Here is a 15861-nt window from a genome sequence, read left to right as displayed (position 1 = left end):
CTTTGAGCTGAAGTACATGGGAGCCTCTTTTTCCCAGACACTTCTTCTGGGAATCTATGCTCACGCTCCCCCCTGCCCCACTGAGTGCAGGATAAACAAACTAGAAATTTGGGGTTTTAAAAGCAAAATAAATAACTATTGTTCTTCCTTTCTCCCCTGCCTCTTTCCCTTCCCACCATCTCCCCAGCTGCCTTCCTTCAACCAGAGCATCCCTTGGGATCTCCTCTGTCCCAGCCATGCCGGCAGTCTGGAGATAAAACATCCCACCATCTCCTGCTGAGGCACGAGGGCAGCACTCACTAAGTCCTTGCCTCTATGTCCAGGGCTCTAGAAACCAGCCCCATATCAACAAAACGCCGGTTTGTGTGTTTCACATCAGTAGCTATTTTTATATAGTGCCTGGTATAACAGACCTCTTCTCAGGCCTCAGACTTGGACAGGATTTGTATTTGCGAACTGTTGTGACCAGTGGTTAAAATGGGAGGAGCAGGAAATGAGGGCGTCTCTGGTGTAGCAGGGAGCGGGGAAAAATCTATTCGCCAAAAGAAAAACCTACCCTAAACCATGGAGCCTTGCCTGCAAGGAGAGGGAGAAAAGGTAGTGGGGTCTTCTGAGTCCCAGGCAATGCTAGTATGACATATGAGTGTGTAGATGCCATGATCATAAATTGATATGAAAGCCGGTGACAGCTTTTCACCAAATGTTGCAATTAAAAAAAAAAAAAAAATCCAATAGGGTGCTCAACTGGCTGTAATCATTGAAGGCAATTTTGGGTGAGAACAAAGCTTTGCTAATTCATGTGAGCTGTAGTGCAGCTCAGATCCTGTCAGTTATTGCTGGGTACCAAAGACATCAGTCAGACATTGGTGGCTGATTTAAACATGTTGGTGAAGCTAAGACACAGGCAGCAACTGGAACAACTTGCTGCAAGCATGTGCCAATGCCAAGTCTAATTGCAGTTGTTAATGAACTTTGTACCAGCTGTGTGGTAGGTGGAAATGGGGCATCTTTGAGGCCCTTCTATGAATAAAACAGTGGAGCATGTCCCAACCTGTGGGTTGTGGCCATAGGGACTGTGGGAGAGGAGAGAGCAGCAAAGAAATAGGTGGTTGCTTTTAATTGCCACAGTGCCACAGCTCCCTGAGGCTGTGGGCATGGGTGGCTATAGGGAACGGTGTGTTTCTCCTGTACCTCCGGCCTCTCAGGTGTCTCCAAGCACAGGAAGTCAGTCCAGCAAGTCTGGCTCTGCACCCCTGCAGAGTTTGGGGGGTTACAGGGAAGGAGCATCTATTTTCAGTGATTAAATTGGACAGTGCTCCCTGCCTCATCCTGGAAAGCCTGAGCTGCTGCCAGCAAGTGTTGGTAGTTACACTTGTCTTGAAAGTGTAAATAGATGCAAGAGACTCTGAGGGCAAGGAGAGGAACTGGATGATGAAGGCAGATGATCCCCAAAATAGGGAGAAAGTAGAGAAATGCTGGGAATAAGCACTACCCCAACCACTGCTGGGCTCCTTCCTGAAGCTCTGCAGGAGCCCAGGGAGATGCTCACGTTCCTGTAGTGCAAGAAATGGTGCTTCAGCCCTTATCGCAGCTCCTACTTCATGCTGCGTCTTTGGGAGAGGCACCGCAGCACTTCCCCTGAGGTGCCGAGCAGTTTGGAGGTTTTTCTTATCTCACGAAGGCCCCTATTTTGTCCCGAGATGATAATGGGCTCTGATCCCCTAACTCCTTTCTACATGGGGACTTTTTCCGTAATGAAAAGCGGATTGGTGAACAAGGATTGTGTTGGTTCTATTTAAAATTTTTAAAAAATCATAAAGAGGAGAGACTAAGGCCCCTCACACCTACTAGGTGCAAATCAACAACAACAAAAATCATCTTGTTTTTAAGAAAGCCTCCACAGGCAAGCTTGGAGAGCAAGCATAGGAAAGTATTGCTCAACGTGTAACCAAAATCATCTTTGATGCAACTGAAGCCTGTTACTACTTCTACTGTCCACCACAAACATTGAGAAAGGATTAATCCATTCCTCTTTGTCCTGCATGTATTTGAAGGTCATAATCATCTGTCTTCTAGACTAAACAATGCTTATTCTTTCTTTCCTCTCAAATTGTGTTTTCTGGCCCTTCTTGCTGTTCCGTTTTGGACTTTCTCCAGTTAATTCACATCTGTGACAGCTCAGTGCCTGGGACAGGTCACCGTGTTCCCGGCTTCTTCTTTGATATGAAATTGCAGCCAGCATTTGTGAATCTGCTGGGTGAAAGGGAAGGTCTGGGGTTACCTGAGGCGAGTGTGGGGACGGTGGTACGTAAAATCTCCTCTTGGAAAATGAAAGTATCGAGAAAGTGCATGAGAGTCATTTCTCGCCTGTTATTCATAGTTATATTGTCCAGCGCTGGGTCTGGGGATGTTGGTTGCTGATAAGGAGAGCAGAAGTGCCAGGAGGGAGGTGCTGTCTGAATGCCAGCCCCGAAGAGGCATGTCCCAGAGCAGTACAGACTGGCCTCTTGATCAGATTGCTCGTGTGCTGACATCTGTCTCATTAACATGCAATTTCTGCTTCGTAATAGCTTGCATCCAACATGTGTGTTCTTTTAAGATCAGATCTGGTTTATTGCTCATCCCAGGGACATAACTAGTAAAATTATAACACTGTTTTGTCCAACTTAGTCTTCAATGGTATTTTTCTTCTTCCTGCCCTCCCCCACACCAACCTTATCTGTCCATTATTGATCTGTGAGATAGGTATGCATTAAAGAAAGACTGTTTTCATGTTTCACTGCATGGTTAATGGATCTAAAGTCTGGATCACACAGACACTAGATCATGAGCTTAATCTCTGGACTTGCACATAGAGGACAGACTTGCTCATCTGTGAGAAAATGGCATGATACAGAGATATTGTGGTATACCAGGCACCAAAACTCTTACCTGACATTGATATGTATTTGTACTTACTTTGCAAAGAGCTGAGCAGTGGTGGAAAACTCCACCATGGTGCAGCAGAAGCAAGGCCATTGTCCCATTATCCTTGCTCTGGGAGCACGTATCCTTTGTGACAACTCTCGGACACCAACTCTTGCAGTGTAAGGCTGCCTTGGCTAAGTTGTGCTCTGTGGAAAAAATATCAAGATAGAGCAAGCTCTTTTCTCCATTACTGGGCTAATAGCTTGGGTTACTTCGTATTTCTACTTCTGTGCACTTTGAAATGTTCTCTTATTTCTGTTAGGAGCATCACATTTACTGGAAGATAAATATGAGAAAGCAAAGCGAGGGGGCATCTGGTTTTGGTGGTGCTTTTTTTTTTTTTTTCCCCTCTATGCATAGTGCTGGTTCAGTGGAGATAGAAAAGACACCACTTTATGCCCTTGGCACAGGACATGAGGCACAAGACAAGGATATGAGGCACAAGACATCATTGCCTTCAGGAGCTGCGTATAACAGCACTTCTCAGCACTGTCAACCCGATTCAGAGGTGAGACAGCAGCCAGGATTGCGATACCCAAACACAGCTCTGATCAAACAGATGCTTCCTATTCAAGGCCTGGTTCATTTCTCCATGGGCTTTCTAGGTAGGGCAGGGGCCAAGCAGCTGTTCCCATTATCCCTGCCCACAGGAGGGCACTTGAAGTGGGTATCATGGTCCTACCCCCCACCTCCATCAGCCCCAAACAGCATTTCAGTTTGGCAGAGCACCAGTGAACAGCACCCTTGGCCCTACACAGAGTTCTGTCCCAGTTTGACCAGTGCTGGGCTGTTCTCACTGCAGCATCCCCCAGGTGTGGGCAAAGACCAGTTTTTGTGTCTAGGATGGCCAGACTCTGTTTATAATTGATTCTTATTGTCAATAATCAAGGAAAAGTGCAGATAGAGCTTGTTTACTTTGTGTGGGTATCCCTACCTGGCTGTTATGTAAAGCCCCCGACGAGCAAACAGAGGAGAACAGGGCTGTATTGGGAGCTGCTGAAATAAAAGCAGGACGGCCACCATGTGTGTGAGCCAAATGCTTTGCATACTTGTGCTGTCAGCAAACACAGCCAGCCAGAGGGCAGGGAACCAGCCGCTAGCACGGCTTCTTTCTTAGCTCCTATTTGCCTTTGCATTTGTTATCTTGGACACAGGAAGGTCTGTGAGCCAGGGATTTGGGCAGTTAACCTCAAATAAACCCTAAAAGACCTACTTCAGTGAAGTGTAACAGTGTGTGTTGAATTTAATGGAGCTGGGCTTGCTCTCACCAAGGATGAAAGCTCGCTGTTTCCTGGAAGCTAATAGCATTTTGGGGTGTCTCTTTTGCTGTGTGTGCAACTTCGATTACTGCGCTTTTTTTTTTTTGCCTTGGCTTTATGTGCAGCTCCTCTGCACAGCTGAGTGTGTGTACACGTGTGTGAGCGAGAATATCCAGCACAGAAAGGATGCACCACTGTAAAGGCAGACATTTGGTTTTGCTGTGAAATAGTCTTTATACTCAGACAGACAGCAAATATTTGACACTGAGCAAGAAAATCAGGTATGCTGTTTGACAAAGCAGATCTCTGTGGAAAGTGATGTCGTGACTCACCAGCAGATAATTTCAGAGCCTCGCCCAGCCCCGTTACTTAAAAATACTGTTTAGGATCAAAGTATCCTGCTGTCAGTGAGTTTTGTTTCTTTAAACAAAACCAAATCATGCTTTATAAGGTCAGCAAGTTCCCAAAGAGCAACTTGGTGGAATACAGCTGCAAGACGGGTGGCTATGGTGTGAAATGAAGCTGTTTGGAGAGGCCATCAGCAGCTGACGCTGTTCACAGGGAGAGCTGGGTGCAGATCTGTTTGCACTTTTACAGGTTGGTGATTCACTTATGGGTAAAAGGAGCTCACAGCAATTAGAAGTGCTGGTCTTGGCTCTTGGCAGGTACGGTGTTGTGGGTTGTTTCCAGCTCTACTTGTTGATTTTTTTTTTTTTTTAAATTTTATTTTTTTTAGGCCTTCTGAGTGCTCAGGTGCAGGCTGGAAAACAAGCCCTATCACAGACTGTTGGAAAGGGAGCCAGGAATTGTAGTTAAATATAGGCTTTAACCAAACAAAAAGTCTGTTCTTTTGCTTTATGTAATGACTAGCAATTGAGAGATCATAGGGAAATAAAACACAGATCCAGCAATCTGGAGGTCCGGGAAGATAAAAGCCTGGCTGCATCTGTTGCGTCTCCTAAAAGCACCAGGCTGTTTGATACAGCTTCTAGGTCTTGGGACTTCTGATGTGACCCAATTGAAAGCAGCAAACCAGAGGAAATAAAGCATCCCCCACTTTGAGTGACAGCTTCTGGACAAAGACCAGGGTGGTACCATCTCGTGTTGGAAAAGTTTGGCCAAAGGCAGGCAGGAGCAGAAAAAAATTAAACTCTTATTGAAACAACATTTTTAATAAGATTGGATCAGGCCAAAACTTGGGGATTCAGAAGGTCATGTCCCATTCTCTGGTTGTTCCTGATGTCAGGCAGGATTTCTTGCTTACAGTTTTATTTAGTTATGAAGATGAAGCGCAGTATGTTCACAGCTCTCCTGACGATTTCACTAAGTGTAGGCTGACCATTTCTGGAGAATCACAATGCAATCTAAAACGTCTCCAGTGTAGTTCTCCTTTGCACTAGTTCAGAACAGTGTAGCACAGTCTCACTACAGCACCCTGCCCCTAAATGACCTACAGAGATATGCTGGGTCCCAAACCCCAGAAACCTCAGCAGTGCCTGAGGATGAGGAGAGTGAAACCACTGTCCTTCCCCTGGTGTGTTTCCTTGTAGCCCTTCACATGTCCAACACAATCTACTAGAACTTCACAAAACCCCAACCATCTATTTGCATGGCATTTCTAAGTGAAAGATGTGTAAGGTCTCCGATTGTTGTTCCTTTTCAAGAAAAGCTTCTGCGTGTGGATTTGAACAGACGCTGTTGCTGAAGCATATCTATGTATGCAGGGGCTGGTGGGGGGTATGGCCCTCTTTAATACATACCATCTATTCTGAGCCTCTGCCAGCTTTCTGCTACCCCGGTTTGTTATCGCTGGGTGCACAGTGGAGGAAGAGGTGCTGATGGCAATGCTTATGGGGAACTCAGAGAGCTCTGATTTAATTCAGACAGAGCACACAAGGCAGAGTGGTTTGTCCTTCCCTCCCTGCCAAAGAGGGCAGATGTTTATATGCTGCTGGACTAAAGGTACCCACAGCCTGAAAGCCTCTTACTCAGTTTTGCCTGGTAATTGGGATTTCTTATTGGCATGTCCAGTATCAGTGGATCCAGCTGAGACCTGATGTCCCTAAACAAATCCTGCCTTCAAAGCCCAGCTTGCAACATCCTCGGAGAGGTTTCTGGCTTGACGTCATCCTGCTCAGAGTTTCTTTCAAACAGTCCCTTGTTAACCTAGGAACAGGGTGCATTGCTTGGATGCACGTTCACAGCCCCCATCGCTGCTCAGGGGCCAAACAGCAAGGGGATTTATGAGACATGGAGACCAGAGCCCAGAGGAAAATATTGGGTAATCAGAGAAGTGGCCTCAAGGAGCCAGTCGGGCTGTTTATCTCTCCTTCAGCATCCCCTGGGGAGGCAGCTGCACCGTGTCACCTCCATCGCACAAATCCCTGCCCAGCCTCAGCCATAAAATCCCACAAAAGCTTTATATTTGTGAAGGGAGCCCTGCCCAGGCCGGGCTGGGATTTGGCGCAGACAAGCCTGCTTATCAGTGTGGGGCTGTGCCGGGTGCGAAAGGACAAGGGAGCTCCTTTATCCCTCCTGCTGGGGTTCAGGCTGGCTCAGCTGGGGGTACCTTTGTCCCCCCTTGCAGTGTGTGTGTGTGTGTGCAAGGTTTGGCAGCAGCAGGATCAGACCTGCCAGAAATGCTGTTTGCAGGAGGCAAACACCGACTTCCAATGAATAGGACAGAAATCCCCTGCGACCAATATCTCAAGGAAGGAGCAAGGAAATGGTGTCAGGGAGCTGCCTCTGAAACAGCTCTGTGAGGTGGAGGAGGGAGGGCTGAGCAGTTTTTTTTTTGGTGTGTTTTTGTTGTGGGTTTTATTTGGTTGGTTGGTTGGGGTTTTTTTGATTGGGTTTTTTTGAATACCATCACACATGAGCCTGTGGGTCATTCCTGCCCTGCAGGAGCAGGACAGCTGCAGGTCAGACCCTCAGGCGGCGTAAATCAGCGTGTCCTGCCGTGTTGGTGCTCGATTCGGATCCAGAGCGTGCCTGCCACCTGCCTGCTTTGTTAACTGGATTAGCCGTTTACAGGCAGTCGCTCTTTTACAGCTTCAGTGTCTGGTTTTCCAACATAATTCTTCCTTTCCCTGTCTCAGACTCTCAGTCTGGCCCCTTGGTCTCTGCAATTGAAATATAAGCATTGCTGTGTATCAGACAGACTCACGTTTGCTTTCTGGGTTTTTTCCTTCCCCCCGCCCCCCCCCCCCTCTAATTTCTTTCATGGGGACCCATGGGAGTATGGCTGTGTCTTTAAATACCTTCCAGCACCACCAGCTGAAATGAGGTAGGGGAACAGGGAGAATTAAAATATGCTTCAAAGGAGTATGCAGGAGGAATACAAATAGGAACAGATAGACCCTATAAAAGATTAAATCCAGGGTTTCATAGCAAATAATATCAGCTCAGGAGGGGTTAGTGCCTGTAAGGGTAGAAGGAGACAGATGCCTGCTATGTCTTCCTAAAGTCTGCTGTGCTCCAGGGCAGGGAAATGTAGGGTCCTGGGATTTTTTTTCAGCTCTCCCACCAAACTGTGTTACCTAAATGATCACCTCTGCCTGGTAAGGAATCTTTCTTTCCTCTCAGGGCAGGTGTGTGGTCCTAAAGAAGAGTAAAATTAAATAAAAACCCCGATTGAAATGGCAGAAACTGGTTATACCCACTGATGTTCTCCAGCCCCACATGCTCTGGCTGAGCAAGGTGCTGACCTGCACTGTGCAAAGCAAGCAAAAAGTACACGCGACCTATGAACACATCTCATCCACCTTTTCCTGGGATGAAAAACCATTTTTAAAAGCTGTAACAAATGCTGTACATTCAAACTGAAAAGTTAATAGCTACGAAAGTGCATGTTTGCTTCTGTCCCCTTGTTTACTGAAGACTTATATTTGAAAGCCAAAGCAAATGCCCTTCGCTCTTTGCTGTCATATGTCACGTATCTACCCAGGCAACAGGTCACCAGCTCTCAGAGGGAGCCACTGCCCTGTCTCAGGACTAAATCAGTTCTGCATCTTCAAAAGACACAAATCATTTAAAGGCAGCCAGCGATGGAAGAAATTGTACAAATACAGTGTCAAGGGGCCAGGTCTTGAAACACCTGGAATCGGCAGAGCTGTGGTGATTTATGTGAGCGTACTCCAGCGCACGGACCCCTCCACTCCTGCATTGGTTGGAGCGTTGATCTCGCATGGGAGAGCTTGCCAAAGCCATTGAGAGAGGGTTGTGTCCTGAGCAACATCCATCTTCACCACGGGGCAGGAAGGACTCTGGGATGGCATCCTGGGAACCCTGTTACACAAAGGCTCGGGTATCCTCGCGCCCTGCTGCTGCTCACCCACCTTTGAAGCTACAGAAGCATCTTGAGAGTGCTGCCAGCCGTGAGCGATGGTCCTCCGTTGGCCTGGGGGATGCAGGCTGACATCCCACTGAGCCGGGGAGGGGCTTGAGAAAGGAATCCCGGTGAAAAATAGCATTTGGTGCACTTAGAGCAAGAAGATAAACTGTTTCAATCAGGTGTGTTTACAACTCGGTCACAGACATCCATGCTGACCTCTTCTTTACCTACAGTTTGCTGTTCCCTGCATGTAAGACCCTGTGTCCACGCAAGATTGTAAGATTAAATGTATGTTTTCTGTCTTTCTGTCTATTTGGAGGAGACTGCCCTGCAGGGCTAGTTCTCATAGTTGCATCTTAGCAAGGGTAAACCCAATCTTAAACTGTTCATGACATCAGGATTGTTGCCAGCCCTCTCTAGCTCGCTCATCTTCATTTTCCCACTCCTTAAAGGCTACCTTTTTAACCAATACTAGTTCACCAAGTGCAACTAGTCTTTAACGTCAGAGAAATGGAAAAAATTGAGAATAGCATCACCAAAAGAAGCTGCAAACACGGGAATGAAAAGCTGAGTGGTGTGGACCATTCTATTCTTCTGGGTGATCCTTCTTCAGTGCTGAGAAATGTGTTTGTTTTTACCTAGAAACTGCACAGTGACTATCAGCCCTCCCAGATTTAAGCCTCGAGCTCTCTCTGCTGAAGTCAATGGCTGTGTTTCCATGAATCATTAAAAAAGGAAAGAGTTTTTGTTATCTCTAGCAAGTCTTTCTGCTTAGTGTTGTGCGTGGGAAGCTCAGTCCTAGTCTGGCAGTTGTGTCTGTACCACGTATTTCACAGTATAGCTGTAGGTTTGCTGGCTGTCAGGTCACATAGTTTGATGGTTACATTTTGCTCTAAATATAGGAAAAGCCTGGTAATCGCTGACATCAGGTGGTCCTGTTCCCAGTCAGCCCCCTACCACCTCATTAACTTTTAAAATGCGCAGGTTTGCAATAATAAAAACTAGGAAATAGGGAGGTGTGAAAGGTAAGGCTCAAAGGCAGAAAACATGTAACAATAAACCTAACATGAAATAAGAATAATAAAATGTAAGGAAAGAATCTGAAAAGAGGCAATGGGTTGCAAAATGAGCCCCAGTATTTATAAGTAGTAATGTAAATTGTCGCTGCTAAGAAAAATAAAGGCTTGGGAGGAGAGAAACTATTGCTCTGATCCTGCAGATGGTCTGCAGTAGCTTGAAGCATGTGTGTTGTTGTGAAACTTCTTGAGACCTTAGATAACACATATACATCATTTAAACAGAAATAATCTCTAGCAAGTGTTATTTTTGAGTACAGGAGCAAAAACTGCACTCAGCTTACCTTTAACCATCCTGCTTGTCTGTTGTCTGTCTCGCGGGGTCTGTGTTATTCGTGACCGGGTGCACTGGATCCCTGCAGCCGGTCTGATTGCCTGTTCAACCTTGTGAAACGGAGCTTCCTGTGTGCCGCTGCCGTGCAAGGAGCAAGGAATAGTGACAGGCTGCTGCGTTTGTGACTGTGTTTGACCTCTGAAGTGTGTCTGAGCTGAATTGAGTTTACAAGAGACATCAGGGCTGCAGGTGAGTTGACGCAGATCTCGCTTTCTCCTGGCATGTGATGACCCAGGTACACAGATACATTCATTTCATTGGAGCTGCACTGGTGGAGATGGGGCTGCAGCTTCACCATGTGCCTGGTGTGCTCCTCAGTAGGATATCGCTGAGCCCCTCAGCTCGGGAATGGTGGTGTGCAGGTCCAGGGTGACTCCTCAGATATTTAAACAAGAGGCAGGTTTGAGTACCTGTTGGGTTTTCCAAACCATTCCCGGTATGTTTGTATGTGCTTTGGGGAAGCTCCTTGACTTCTGCAAAGCAGAAATGGAGCATAAGCCACTTTGATACTTCGCACATCCTGTAATTCCCCTCTTTTGTCGTAGACTTCAGAGAAGTGACACAAACTGCAAACTGCATGATTATCCAAACTCGAGTAATTTCTGGGCTGCATCTTGTCTAAGAAGGAAAACTGAAAATCATCTTCATGCAATTAGGCAAGTTAAAGCCAAACAACCCTGTAAAAGTGTGTGTCTGATTAGTTCAGGAACAGTTGCTATATATTAATTGTCTCCCTGTTCAGCAAATCTGACAGCTCACGAATGTTCATGGAAGAGAAAGGCTGCATCTGTCTTCAATTGAGACAGATAAACTGCAGGCAAGCCAAATTCCTAGGCATGCCTGCACGTGTCCTTTGCAGAGCTATAGTCTCTCTCGGTGATGGCACTTAAACATAGTCAAAATGATTAAAAGATGTCCTTCCCTTATGTTTTGAAATGTAATTTTCACTTGAAAAATAATCACGACTCTACTTGCTGCTGTGCAGCACACTTTGTTAGTAAATCTCAAAGCAGTTCATAACCAAGAGTTAAGTTTTAGTCAGGGTTAGGATTTAAAACAAAACTAAACCCATTTTCTGTCTGGAAATGCTGATTTATCAGAATTGAAACTATTTGCGGGAATTGGTATTCCCCCAAATTGAAAAAAGGTTTAGCACTGCTTTAAAAGGGACTGCTGTGATCTAAATTTGAAGTTTTACTTTCTGGATAGAAACCATGCTTTATTTAGCTTATACTAAAAAGCTGGAGAGCATTAAAAAAAAAAGTCAAAATTGAAGCAAACCATCTTGAAATTATTATAGCAGAGTCTTTTGGATAATAGCCTTGTGAATGTTTGAGAGATACAAAGTTTTGCTTGAAGACAGATGCAGAAATATCAAGACCCCGACAACCCCTCCAGCGCAGGAAGAACATTTTGCCATCAGCTCTAGTAGGTATGACCTCCCCATCCTGTGCTTGGATGACCTGAAGGGCAGACAGAGATGGGGCAGCCCTGGGAATGGAAACTGAGTTTTCAAATCCCCGTACAACTCCCTATCACCAAGATAACACTGTTCCCTTCCCTCCCTCCCCCTTCACCCCAGAATAGCTCACTGGGAACTGCTGGCTCCCTGCTAAGCAGATCACCCCACTGGATGTGTCCCAGGTGGGGTGAATCACCCTGTTTGAGATATCAAAGGGAGTGTTTCATAGAGGGATTAATTCATTCCAAACCTGCCTTCCAGATGAGTTACACCAATCTTCTATTTCACTTATTTAATCTAAAAAAAAGTTTAATATATTTCCTCTGTACCAACCACTACTCCTTTGGCTAGTGGAATTATTGTGCATGTCAAGAATGTTTTCCATATAAATTGCTGATGCCATTTTCAAAAGATGAGAGATTATTTCAAGCAAGAAGGATGTTGGCTAACATGACCTCCTTGAGGTCTCCTCCGACCTGAATTTTCCCTGTGATCCCTTGGCCATGAGAAATGGTTTGGGCTTTATTTTCTTCCTCCAGACAAGAACAGGTATATCCTCTCATCAGTTGTGGAAATCTTCTTATAAACCATACTTGTTATTTTTGAGGCTTTGATGCAGAAGAGGAATAGATGGGCAGCTGGCAGGAGTTTTGTTTTTGACTTCAGTGGTGTCTATGTCTGGGCTTGCCCTGGTGTTTGTGTCTCCGAAGTCTGACTCAAACCCTGCTCAAGCCAATGGAAAGAATCCTAGCAGCTTAACAGATATAAAGCTGCCACTCTTGAAAGGATAAACTCTTGGTAACACATCGTTTCATAAATCTCTCTTCTTTCAGATCTGCTGGTGAGTTATCATCAAACGGGGTTTTTAACGATGGTTATTCAGGCATACACAAACACATTTCATCCTGCTGGTGCTACCCAGATGACGCACTCTGCCTCACCATCACAACGTTTTTTGGCACTGACACTTCACCCATTGCACATAACCTTCTCCACCTGCCAAATACTCTTTCCTTTTCTTGGGCAGCAACTGGGCTGTGCCTATTTGCCTCCATTTGCTGCCCTCTTGTCTTTGCTTTGATACAGCTCTACCTCTTTGGCTGAAATCTGTTTATTTTAATGCTGCTGGGATCCTATCATGTCAAGGGTGCCCACAGCCTCCACAGCATCTTCCTTTCGTATTCCAAGTAAGACAAAATAGTCAACTGAACTTATTACTGCTTTGAAAAATGTCTAATGTCCTTAAAGGGTAAGGATAAGGCTTATGGGGAAAGGCGGTACGTTTCATTAGACCAGCTGATAGAAAAAACAGACGAGCTTTTGGTCACGCAAGCCTTTTCTTAGGGCATTTAGGAGCGGCCAGCGAGCAGATCTCTCCACGGCCTCCCTTGTGCAAGGGCAGCTCTACGGATGTGTCTGCAAGGTCTGCAATTTGTAAGCCAAATAAATGTTTCTGATAATCCATAACTTGCCTAACAAGGACTCCCCATGCAAAAATGGTTGTTTGTCTTCAAAGAAATGCTTTTGGAGAGCTGTTTTGTGGTAAGTCACTCCACGTTACTGATCCTCATTAGATTAGAAAACTACGTGCTTTCCCTCAAGGAAGAGTATGTAAGTGTTGGAATGTCTAACATTAGAAATGATTGAAACGGAGTGGTTTGAAATGGTAATTTTTCCTATAGCTGAAATTTAAAAGATGATAGTTTTCTTTCCCATGTCCATTCTCATTATTTATCAGAACTTACAGTGTGATTTACATCCATAGCAAGTAAATTGGAAAGCCTGACTCCTTTCAGGCCACTGCCTCCTATCTCCTTGGCGTGCTGCTGCTCCAGCCTTTACCAAACGCCTGCATTGCCACCTTCTGCCTGTCTTAGATCACAGCTGAATTTCCACCATTATTTTGCTTTCTCAGCCTGCCAAATTCATTATATTTGTCCTACGAAAACTTGGAAGACAAAAAAAACCACGTGTGCATATGCACAGTCAAGATGGTCAATAAATTGATTTTTGTTTCTAGCTGGTCTCTATTACAGATGGCAATTGCCCTGTACATAATCCAAGTTTTGATTTAGAGGAAAGGAACCTTACAGTGTTGAACTAAAATACTTTGTTCAGCCACTGTTAAGCCAATGTAGTGGCGGGTGATTAGCCACAAGCATTTTGACAGGTTTGCTCAACAGCATGGTTGACACAGGCACATCTGAAATAACCAAATGTGTGCTGGTAGAAGCTTAGACCATCAGTTGGTATAAACTGTGATTTCTTACTTGATTTTGGAGAAGCTACCCTGATTCATATTCAGCGGTTTTCTGTTTTCAGGTTATCACATGAACTGTGCTGGTTGTGTCTGCTTCTGCTGTGGAAAAGGAAACCCCCCTTTTTTTCTTTCTTTCCAGTTGAAATATTGGTTAAATACTTTTTTGTTGTTGTTTGTTTCAAATCGACTTTGTATCTGAAAGCTAAGTGAACCCAGATGTACTTTAAACCCTTTCGCGTTACTCATTTAAAAGAATTCTTGGTATTTTTCCTTTTCTGGCTGAGGAAGGAGTGCTGGTATCACCCTCTGTCCAGGAAAATAAATGTTCTTTGTGAACATGCTAATTCCTGCAGCAGCCAGCCCCACACCAAGTGGCACTTTCATGCAGGAACAGAGTCCCTGGTCTCAGCCCTGTGAACCTTTGAAAGAGAGATGGGCTCACTGCTGTCTCCCAGAAAGCACCAGAGCAATAATTCAATATCTAAAACCCAGCCTTTCACAGAAAGCCAGTTCTTGCAGCCTTGAGAGACTTGACGCATGCAAGAAAAGGTTGGAAAAATTTGCTCTGCATTGTAAACATGATTTCCCTCAGCATGGCTAAGAGAACAGTGGCATCTGGTGTTCGCTGAGCTCTCTTACAGGCACCACTTCCCAGTGGCATCTGAGACCTGTAGGCTGACAAATATATCAGTGCACGTGTCCAGGTGTGACACAGGCCATAGAGGAGACTTGAACCCATCTGAACGGCAGCTGGAGGTCTGGGTGGTGCATCAAACGTGAGAATTCCAAACTTTCTTCTAACGAAGAGGGTAACAGCTCTTGTTGAGGGATGAGTCCCCCCACACAGGACGAGGGTGGTGATGCAGCATCACCAGGGAGCCTCTGGCTTGGATGCTGTTTGAGACTTATGTATTTCATGAAATCTTTATTCCATCTTTCTCAGTAGAGAGGAATTTACTGCCTAATGCGCTGCGCTGGTCCATTTGGTGAGGCAGCCTGGACACCCTGAGGCCTGTGACACTCAGTCTGCTGCAACAGCTCCAGGGTGTGATGCTTGATTGTGTATGTCTGACTTGTTTTTATCATCTGAACACTTCCTCAGTTTAATCTCACGTTCTCAGTATGAGACCCAAAATGCAAGTACTGTCCAGGACCCTTTCCTTTGCCAGTGATTTTTAACTCGCCCAAAGTCTGGAATGACTCTCACTGGGAGACATTTGCTTGTGCCTCTTTCTCTACTTTTGTTCTTGCTGTTAAACAGCCCCACTATATCTGCTGTATAGACAATAGTAACTTTTCTGCTGTTAGAGCCTAATACATTTTTTTAAACACCTCTGCTAGGCCAGTATCAATAGGCAGCTGGGGAGTATCTGAACCCTGTGGTGAGTGTGTGCTATCTCTGGGCTCCAGGTGGAGGGTCCTCTACTGCTGGTCCCTGAGACACAGCCAAAGGCTTGCTTGGAGACAAGCTAAGCTGTGTTTCCTTCTCCTGGCAGGAAAGGAAGCCCAAATCTGAGCAAAACAAAAGTTTAGAATGTACATCTCCCTGGTAATTTCTATGCAAATTAGAAAAGGCAAATTACTTTCTGCATTCTGCTAACCGAAATACAGTTTATGAATGACATGCAAGACAGGGCATTTCCTACTGAGATGAACAGAATGCCATACTTGAGGTTGGACCTCTATGGCAACAATTTCTGCTGGTTTCTGTAACTTCTCAAGGTGTAGAAGTTCTGCACGCTTAACAAAAGGTTCTTTTGTAATATTTGAAGGTTACCCCATGACCGCTTTTATCTGAGGGCTGGGACTGACAGACCTTTTTCTGTCCGCGTTGTGACCGGTACATTATCTGATGCACAAGCCCCTCGCCTGGTTCCTCCTCCCCGCTGTGCAGAAGCGAGCGGCTCTGCTCTGACCCGATGCTGCTGGTCATTCCTGCTCTTCCCTGTGGCTGTGCTCAGAAACTCAGTGCTTCTCCTGCACAATAGCTAAACTCACTCAGAGATCCTAACCGTTGTCGCTTTTAGGCAGTTTCTGTCATGTTAAGTTACAACAAATTGCATTTTCTTGACATCGGAGCCGGTTTCACAGCTCCAAGTGACGGCAAGGGCTGGTTCTGCAAAGGCACTGCTTAACAGTGACCTGTTGCGAAAACAAGCAACGCCCCAGT

The sequence above is a fragment of the Caloenas nicobarica genome, chromosome 6, assembly GCF_036013445.1.
Source record: "Caloenas nicobarica isolate bCalNic1 chromosome 6, bCalNic1.hap1, whole genome shotgun sequence".
Classification (NCBI taxonomy): domain Eukaryota; kingdom Metazoa; phylum Chordata; class Aves; order Columbiformes; family Columbidae; genus Caloenas; species Caloenas nicobarica.
The sequence above is the reverse complement of the archived record's forward strand: the minus strand, read 5'-3'. Positions refer to the sequence as shown.